Raw genomic sequence first — 10,955 nt, 5'->3', positions numbered from 1 at the left:
TGATAAAGATGTTTTTGTTGTTTAACCAGCCTTGTGGCAAAAACTTTCAATGAAGTCAGCCTTGTGACAAAAAGTTTTGATTAATCAGCCAGCCTTGTGGCAAAAGTTTCAATGAAGTCAGCCTTGTGACAAAAACTTTGATTAATCAGCCAGTATGGTGGCAAAACGGTTTGATTGATTAGCCAGCCTTGTGGCAAAAAAGTTTGATTGATTGATTGTTTGTGATGATATAGAAGAGATACTCCTATCATAGAGATGATAAATGTCTAATCTCCTAGGGTATTTGATTTGGATATTGGGGATGCTTATAAGAAGCCCGTGGGTCCTTGTACGAAGCCCAAGAGGAGGCTATCCGAGGGTCCTTGCATTGTAAGCCCAAGAGGAGGCTATGGGAGGGACAATCCAGGGTCCTTGCATTGTAAGCCCAAGAGGGGCTATGGGAGGGTCACTCGTTTGTACAAAGCCCAAGGGGAGGCATGGTATAGTTGGTTTGAGCTCTTAGAGCGATTTCACCGGGAAACCATACTCTATGTCCTAACCTAAACTAGTGGAAATTCTTTGCACGAAGCCCAATAGGAGGCTATGGGGAACCTAGTGTTGTACTAAGTTGAACAAGCACACATATCACACATATGAACAAACATGAACAAGTATGAACAAACATGAACAGGTATGAACAATTATATATATGACAAAGTGTGTGTATATAATGGAGTTTATGAAGGAAATATACCTGTAAGCATGATCCGTTTGTATACACGGGGCTCGGGACTCATATTCGAGGATAGGTCCACTTGAGTTTATTCAAAGCTGTGTAAACAGGTATTTACAAAGGGCTTGGGACTTATACCTACATGGAGGCCCATGTTTTATTTACAAAACATGGTTGATTGTTTTATTTACAGACGCGTCGTTTGAAAAACTGTTTGAAAGTTGTTTTGAAAGAAGTTTTCTGTTTGAAGAAAAACTGTACAAAGGCAAAGGTCTGTACAAAAGGGGCTTGGGACTTATACCTACATGGAGGCCCATGGTATATTGAAAAGTTTTGTTTCTTTGAAGTTTTGTTGTTTTGAAAACGATTTGAAAATTATTTGAAAAGGTTTTGTTTTTGAAGAAGTTTTATTGTTAAAAAAAAAAACTGTACAAAAGAAAAAGAAATGGGACTTACACTCTCTAATATTCGAGAGGCCCCACTTCATTTTGAAAATCGATTGATTAATCAAAAAGGATTTAAAAAAAAAAGAAGTGGTTTATCGTTTTGAAAAGAATTGTGATCGCTTGTTTAAAACGATTTGAATTTTGAAAGAAGTTAATTTAATCAAGATAAGCAAAAAGATTATATTTAATTAACACTTAGATGATTAAGGTTTGCTCAAAAGATATTTACAAGTGATTTAAGTTTGAAAATCAAATGAAAAACAATATTTTAAAGTATTTAAAAACACTTAAAAACATGTCATTTTAAACTCAATTAAAAATACATTAAATAAATATATTTTTGTGATTTTTTTTTATATTCATAAAATACATATATTAAATGAATAGTGTGTAAAAAATGAAGTCAAAATGAATTAATTTGATGGGTTAAATTAATTGGTGAAGTTGTGAAGAAATTGAAAGAAAAAAGTGATAAAAAAAAGGAAATGTCTCCACTAGGGCTTGAACCCACGCCCTTGTGTTTACTACTCAAAACATGAACCAAGCGAGTTGCGCGTGCAGCTTGTTATTCATACGCTTCCAATGCATTATATTTTAGAACAAATATTTGAATTCTTTGAACGAAAAAACGCGCCAAGAACACAACCCTAACTGAATTTTGAACTTCTTCAAATCTGTGTTGTTTTGATCGATCAAAGGGTCTATTTCACTCGGTTTTTCACAAGGAACATGATGGTGACCTTTAATTTCATTTATTTTCACTCTAAGATCATTAATTTTCCGATGAACACGAAGAACCCTAATTCTATGATTCAATCTGAAATCGTGTTTGTGCAAGATAATTGGCAATTGATTGAGGGTTAATGATCCATGCATATGCAGAAACAAGATGGCAAAGCAATATTTCATTTATGATGCGTGTATGTATGAGTTTGAAGTTCAAGAGAGCTCACCTTAAAAATGGCAAAACTGGAAATCGAATTCTACAAATGAGGGATTCCAGATGTTGTTTCTTGATCTGAACACCTTCAGTGGACCTTATGGAACATGTTTGGATGCCTCGAACAATTTGAAAACCTCTTGATCAATCCATGGTACTCGATCTGCAGTATGGTTCAAGTGAGGATCAAGCTTAGTGATTTTGGTGTTTCAGATCATGTATGATGGTTGGAACAGTTCATATATGGTATATGGAATGTGTTTGGATGATTAACTTGGACAGAATTGGCCTGGATTTCATTTTGGCATGATAAGGCTAGTGTTATGCATATTTGGAGGTGAGATGATGATTCTGAGTTTGAAGTGTTTTTGGAAGGTTTCAAAGGTTCAAACAACTTCCATATGGTATTTGGGAAGTGTTAGAAGCATCACTTTGCTAAGAACTTCAAAGGTTTAGAGGTTGAGAATTTTACCTCTTTTGAAAACCATGAAACTTGTATTCTAAGAAAGGAAGAGAAAACCTATGTTTATGAGGTTTTGGTGTGATTTTGAATGAGGTAAGGACCTCTATTTATAGGCCAAGGTTTCTGAATACAAAGCTCTTGCAAGTTGATCAAGAATGATGATTTGGCTTAAGAGATAAAATGGAATCTTTCACATTAAATGCAAATGGTTAAAAGTGACTTAACCATGGTTATTTCTCAAGCTTCTTATCCTCTTCCATTCTGATCTCAAATCAGAAAATATCTACCAATTATTGCCTCTTTGCATCATTGCTTGGATTATAGGTCATGTAGTCTTGAAACTTAGTGAAAAATGGTGAAAATTCAAGTGAAAATGATCACTAAATGCATAATTCAAAACCATAGCTACACTCCATATTTTTTCATGCTCTTGGACATTTTGGAAAGCTCATGTTATACACTTCAAAACCCTAGTTGAAAGTTTCTTCAAGACCTTTAAGGAAATGGGTGAAAAAGATCCATGAACTTTGAAGAAAATGAAGTTTTAAGTGAAATTTTCCAAAGATGCCAACTTTGAAGCTCCATATCTCTTAAATGGTTGATCTTATGGAAAAAAAATTATATGTGACAAAGTTGTTTATTGGATCAAAATCTACAACTTTCATGTTGGAAGTTTTTTTCAGTTTGTAGGTGAAATTTTGAGAAATTCCCTTCCAAAGTTTGGAAAAAACCATGCAAAACACTTAGAAAATTTTCTATGGAAAGTCAAACTTTTGACTTTTTGATTCTTGATTGATTTTCTTGATTTTTCTTGATCAAATGACTTCATATATCATATATTGATGATTTTCAACTTCAAAAGTCATGGTTGACCAAAATTCCCAAAAGTCAAAGGTGTTCTTGTACAGTTGACTTTTTCAGACGAATCGCGTTTCTGGAGATTTCAAATGAAACAGGCTATCCTCACCAAATGAATGGTATGAATGGATCATATTGAGGCATTAGAGGATATTGAATCATAGTTTGAGTTGTGACATCTTGTCCTGATTAAAAAGTCAGTTGTTCAGATGAATTAGGTCAAAAACCCTAATTGTCGACCAGATGAAATGGATGACTGTAAGTCTTGAATTGAGATGTAATTTCCATTGGATGTTGTCATAGGGATTATTTGAAGATGATTGAAACTTTTGATTGACTTCCTGGGGATTTTTAGGGTTTCCCAAATGTGATCCCTGATTTCAGTCCCTGATAGTTCAAAAACCCATAATATGATGATTTGAAATTTCACTGTTGATCAATCCTTGTGTAGGAGATGTCTTGAGCCAATGGATTAGGTCAAAATGATGTACTTGGGGTCTTGAGGTCATGTCCCAAGTTATTAGGTCAAATCCTGAGCAAAAGTCAGGAGTATGCTATCTTTAGTCAAAACCCTGATCTGGTTGATTCAGTGCCTTTGAGCTTGTTGAAATGAATCTCTGAGGACCAAATGTTGATTGTTGATGAAGATGATTCATTTGAGATGAAGGGAGAACAAAACCCTAGTTGATTGTTGCTTGTACTGATGAGTGATTTCTTGATTAAATCCCTGCTGAGTCACAAGTAGCAAACACAAACTATGCAATTTGTTAGAGATGCAAATGATGCATATGCAATGATATGAGGTGGTATCTTAGGTCAAAAATTGGGGTATGTGAAGGATAGAAAAACACTTAGAAAGGGGGGGATTGAATAAGTGTAACTTTAAATCTTGAACGATAAAAATAAATTGCACAATTATTTTTATCCTGGTTCACTGTTAACAAAGCTACTCCAGTCCACCCCCGCAGAGATGATTTACCTCAACTGAGGATTTAATCCACTAATCGCACGGATTACAATGGTTTTCCACTTAGTCCACGACTAAGTCTTCCAGAGTATACAGATCACAACTTGATCACTCCAGGAACACTGCTTAGTTCACTCCTAAGACTTTTCTAGAGTCTACTGATCAACACGATCACTCTAGGCTTAGTTCACTCCTAAGACTTCTCTGCTCAGCCAACTGCCAAGACTTCCTAGAGTATACTGATCACACGATCACTCTAGTTTCTTACAACTTAATGTAATCAATTCAAGAGTTTACAAATGCTTCTTAAAAGCGATAATCACAACTGTGATATTTCTCTTACAGTTTAAGCTTAATCTCACTAAAATATTACAACAGCAATGTAGTGAGTTGATGAAGATTCTGAGCTTGGATTGAACAGCGTTTCAGCAAGTTAATGTGAGCGTTTTTGGTGTTGAATCGTTAACCTTGCTTCTCATCAGAACTTCATATTTATAGGCGTTGAGAAGATGACCGTTGAATGCATTTAATGCTTTGCGTGTTCCGTACAGCTTTGCATTTAATGTTATACGCTTTTGTCAACTACCTCGAGCCTTGTTCACGCTGTGTCTACTGACGTAGCCTTTAGTAGCTTTAACGTTCCTTTTGTCAGTCAGCGTAGTCTGCCACGTGTACTTCCTTCTGATCTGATGTTTGTGAATACGACGTTTGAATATCATCAGAGTCAAACAGCTTGGTGCATAGCATCTTCTGATCTTGAAGTGCTTCTGTTGCGTGATACCATCTTCTGATCTTCAGTGCTTCTGATCTCATGTTCTTCTGATGCTTCCATAGACCCATGTTCTGATTCTGCTTCGACCATCTTCTGATGTCTTGCCAGACCATGTTCTGATGTTGCATGCTGAACCATTTGAGACACAACTTCTGAGCGCTGAATTATGCGTACTCTTTATATATTTCCTGAAAGGGAAATTGCATTGGATTAGAGTACCATATTATCTTAAGCAAAATTCATATTATTGTTATCATCAAAACTAAGATAATTGATAAGAACAAATCTTGTTCTAACAATCTCCCCCTTTTTGATGATGACAAAAACATATATAAATGATATGAATTTGCGATCAGAAAGAGTAGACGGCAAAAGACAAATTACACAGCTATAGCATAAGCATATGAATATGTCTCCCCCTGAGATTAACAATCTCCCCCTGAGATAAATAATCTCCCCCTGAAATAAATACTCGAAGAACTTTGATAAAAGACTTCCCTGATTATTTCGGTAGAGACGATCATATAAGCTTCTGTCTTCAGAGAATTCATAGCTTCTGACTTCTGCTTCCATTGGACAGCTTCAGAACTTGAATTTCTTCAGATCCTTAGAACACTCACAGCTTCTGATTCCTGCTTCCTTCGTGGACAGCTTCAGAACTTGAATTTCTTTGATCTTCAGAACATTCACAACTTCTGACTTCTGCTTCCATTCAGGACAGCTTCAGAACTTGAATTTCTTTGATCTTCAGAACATTCACAGCTTCTGATTTCTGCTTCCCTCGGATAGCTTCAGAGCTTGAGTTTTCTGGATCTTTTTAGAACATTCACATCTTCTGATTTCTGCTTCCCTCGGATAGCTTCAGAACTTTGAATGTCTACCAAACATCACTTCATGCTAGATTTGTATCAGAACATTGTTGAATGTACCAGAGCATCATCAGAGCATCTCTACATCCTGAAATGTTACAGAACACAAACTAAACGACAACAGTCAGCATGAACGTGTTAGAACATAAAATGTATGTTTGAGCACATTATATGTATCAGAGCCATATAGGCTGAAATAATGTATCAGAGCACATAATGTATCAGAGCCATAACATAATATGTATCAGAGCAAATAGAATTTTGTCATAACAGGATAGACAATGATATTCAAATTCTATTATCAGTGCTTCTGATTGTGCTACTGATTCCTGAAGCTTGACAGCACTCAGCTTTGCTTCAGTTTCCAAGAGCTTATTCTTTTTTACAGAATAACGCTTCTTAAGGTTTTGCTTCTAGTGTTTGCTTTGAAGATGCACTTCACTTCTCTGTACCTGCAAAACACTTAAACCATATAGAACTTGCAGTTCTTGTTAGTGAATGTGTGGGAGCCTTTACCCAGCAACTGATAGATTTAATCAAATCATTTATCATTTATCTTTCTCCCCCTTTTTGTCATAACATCAAAAAGACTATTAAAAAAGATTCAAATGTATAAAACGACAAAAAGAAAACATTTACTGGAATGTAAAACACAAAGAAACTTTTTCATTAATAATCAAAAGATATTACAAAAAGATTCCTATGTTTAACAAGATGAAAAACATTCCTAGCAAATACAAGAAAGGATTTCCAAAGAGGAAATCACTACAAAAATAAAACAAAACCCTAGCAAGACACGCTCTGTGTCAACCCATCAAGAATCCCGGAGGACTTCTTGTCTTCCAGACTGGAACCTCCACTGTAGGAGAGATCCAAGTGACCAAAGAGGAAGTGAGGGACAGTTCACAGACAGAGAGCTAATGTTGCAAACGGGGCTTTTCCTCAACATAGAAGTCAAGAATATCATTCTTAACCTCCTCCCATAACTCAAGAAAGTCTTCTGTCTTTGGATGAAAGTTGATAACAACATCAAAGAAGAGTCTGACTTGAGCGGTATTAGAAGAGCCATCCCGAGATGCACAGAGATCTGTCGCCTTTGAGTCATGGAGCTGCAACAGGCTTAGGATGAACGCTAGGTTTTGAGAGAAGAAAATGGAAAAACGAGAGAGAGAGAGAGAAAACTTTAAGGGGAAAACAAAGAGATAGGAAACCAAAAAACATTTTGAAGAGTATTTAAAACAAAATAAAGTGAAACGAATGAAGACTAGCATTTAATGTTACGTGACGTGAGGAGAGATAATAAAGACAAATGAGGTGACTAGCACATTTACCTATGGTCGGCGTCCCTTCAACTGCACGCGCGCTTATCCATGAATAGTAACGACAGGTTTACCATCCCGAGACAAAGCGTAACAGCTGTATTGCTTTAAAAGAGGTTCTGAATCAACTTAGACAATGAAACGTTAGTAATAACCGAATCATAATTTCTAAAAGAATTCAATCAGAACTTCTAACAAAAAAAATGTTCCACATTCATTTCAGAAGATACTCATATATAAGAACTTCTCATCTTCTCATTCTGGGCATAAATCCATACTGATGTTCTTCAGAATGAACTTAAACCTATCTTCAGCCAGGGGTTTTGTAAAGATATCAGCCCATTGATGGTCTGTATCAACAAAGTTTAAAGATATAACACCCTTCTGAACATAGTCCCTTATGAAATGATGTTTTATCTCAATATGTTTAGCTTTTGAATGAAGAATAGGATTCTTAGATAAACATATAGCAGAAGTATTATCACAGAAGATAGGAATGTTACTCTCAAATATCTGATAATCTTCCAACTGACTCTTCATCCAGAGCATCTGTGTACTACAACCAGCAGCAGCAACATATTCTGCTTCTGTTGTTGATAGAGCAATGGTTGCTTGCTTCTTGCTGTACCAGGAGATCAAATGACTTCCAAGAAATTGGCAACTTCCTGAAGTACTTTTTCTTTCAATTCTGTCTCCAGCATAATCAGCATCGCAGAATCCTACTAAGTTGTATTCTTTAGATTTTCTGTAAACTAAACCAACATTAGTAGTACCTTTCAGATACCTTAGAATTCTCTTAACAGCAGTTAAATGAGATTCTCTAGGATCTGATTGGAATCTAGCACACAAACAAACACTGAACAGAATGTCAGGTCTAGAAGCAGTCAGATATAGAAGAGATCCAATCATACCTCTGTATAACTTCTGATCTACCTTCTTACTTACCTCATCCTTACCTAGGATGCATGTTGGATGCATAGGAGTTTTGGCTTCTTTGCAGTCCAGAAGATTAAACTTCTTCAGAAGTTCCTTCACATACTTGGTTTGGTGAACATATGTTCCTTCTGATGTTTGATTTATTTGTATTCCAAGGAAATACTTGAGTTCTCCCATCATGCTCATTTCAAACTCAGCCTGCATAGACTTAGCAAACTCCTTTCCAAGTGTAGCATTAGATGTTCCAAAAATAATATCATCTACATATATTTGACAAATTAAAATATCCTTTTCAAAGGTTTTACAAAAGAGAGTAGTGTCCACTTTTCCTCTAGTGAAACCATTATCTAGAAGGAAAGAACTTAAACGTTCATACCAAGCTCTGGAAGCCTGTTTCAATCCATACAATGATTTCTTAAGTTTAAAAACATGATTAGGAGACATAGAGTCTTCAAAACCAGGAGGTTGATGGACATAAACTTCTTCATCTATATAACCATTTAAGAAGGCACTCTTAACATCCATCTGATAGAGAATGATGTTATGTTGAGTGGCAAAAGAAATTAATAGACGAATAGACTCTAACCTGGCTACTGGTGCAAAGGTTTCTGTATAGTCAATCCCTTCTTGCTGACTATAACCCTGAGCCACCAGTCTGGCTTTGTTCCTTACCACTTCACCTTTCTCACTGAGCTTGTTTCTGAAGACCCATTTTGTACCAATTATATTGAATCCATCTGGTCTAGGAACAAGATCCCAAACATCATTCCTTGTAAACTGATTCAGTTCTTCTTGCATAGCAATTATCCAGTCTGGATCTTCTAGAGCATGATCAACAGAAGTTGGCTCGATCAAAGATACAAGACCTAATTGACATTCTGCATTGTTCCTAAGGAATGCTCTTGTTCTGATTGGATCATCCTTCTTTCCAAGAATGACATCTTCTGAATGACCGGAGATGAGTCTGGATGATCTTCTGACAGATGGTTCTTCAGAAATACTTAGATCCTCCAGAGAAGCTGATACTTGATCTTCAGATTCTTTGCTTCTGAGGAGCTCTGCTTCTGATGCATTGCTTCTCGGCTCATCAACTTCTGATATGTCGATATCATAACCTGCAAAATTATCAACCTGCTTTGGTTTTTCAGAACCAAGCTTATCATCAAACCTGATATTGATTGATTCTTCCACAACCGATGTTTCAGTGTTGTATACTCTGTAGCCTTTCGAGCGTTCAGAATAACCAAGAAGGAAACATTTTTGAGCTTTGGAATCAAACAGACTTTATAGTTCCAGAGCCAATTATCTTGCCCTTCTGATCTCCTCCAAACTTGACTTCTCCACCAGACTTAAGCACCAGGTCTTGGAACATAGACCTTCTTCCTGTCATGTGTCGCGAGCATCCAGAGTCCAGGTACCATGACATGTTGTGCTTTGTCCTTCTCGCAGCCAAGGATATCTGCAATAGGAATAATCTTATCCTTAGGTACCCACATTTTCTTGGGTCCTTTCTTGTTAGATTTTCTCAAGTTCTGATTGAACTTGGGTTTGACATTATAAGCAATAGGAGGAACAGCATGATAATTTTTAATATGAGTTTCATGATATTTCCTAGGTTGTGTCACATGCCTTTTGGTGTGTGTTATGTGAAAACTTTGTGCATGTGAAGTGTGCCTAATATCATGAGAGTGGCCATACTTGAACTGATCATACAATGGCTTGTATGTGAGTTTCATTTCATCAACAGGTTCAAGTTTGTATGGGGTTTCACCCTCATAGCCAATGCCAACTCTTTTGTTTCCAGATACGGCATATATCATAGAAGCTAGCTGACTTCTGCCAATACTTCTAGATAAGAACTTCCTGAAACTTAAATCATATTCTTTCAGAATATGGTTTAGACTGGGAGTGGATTTTTCTGAATTAGAAGGAGATCCAACATTATTGGATAATTTTAAAAGTTTTTCTTTTAATTCAGAATTCTCCAACTCAAGCTTCTTTGTTTCAAATTCAAATTGCTTTTTCAGCTTTTTGTACTTGAGACTAATCTGAGACTTGAGTTCCAGAAGTTCAGTTAGACCGGAAACTAACTCATCTCTAGTAAGTTCAGAAAATACCTCTTCAGAATCTGATTCTGATGTAGATTCTGATCCGTTATCTTCTGTCGCCATCAGCGCACAGTTGGCCTGCTCATCTTCTGAATCATCTTCTGACTCATCCCAGGTTGCCATAAGACCTTTCTTCTTATGAAACTTTTTCTTGGGACTTTCCTTCTGAAGATTTGGACATTCATTCTTGTAGTGTCCAGGCTCATTGCATTCATAGCACATGACCTTCTTTTTGTCAAATCTTCTTTCATCAGAAGATTCTCCACGTTCAAACTTCCTTGAACTTCTGAAGCCTCTGAACTTCCTTTGCTTGGTCTTCCAGAGTTGATTTAGCCTTCTGGAGATCAGGGACAGTTCATCTTCTTCTTCAGATTCTGATTCTTCAGGATCTTCTTCTCTAGCCTGAAAAGCGTTAGTGCATTTCTTGATATTTGATTTTAATGCAATAGACTTACCTTTCTTTTGAGGCTCATTTGCGTCCAGCTCAATCTCATGGCTTCTCAAGGCACTGATCAGCTCTTCCAGAGAAACTTCATTCAGATTCTTCGCGATCTTGAATGCAGTC

This window comes from Vicia villosa, linkage group LG3 (genome assembly GCF_029867415.1).
Source record: "Vicia villosa cultivar HV-30 ecotype Madison, WI linkage group LG3, Vvil1.0, whole genome shotgun sequence".
NCBI classification, from domain to species: Eukaryota; Viridiplantae; Streptophyta; class Magnoliopsida; order Fabales; family Fabaceae; genus Vicia; species Vicia villosa.
This window is presented reverse-complemented; position numbering follows the sequence as displayed.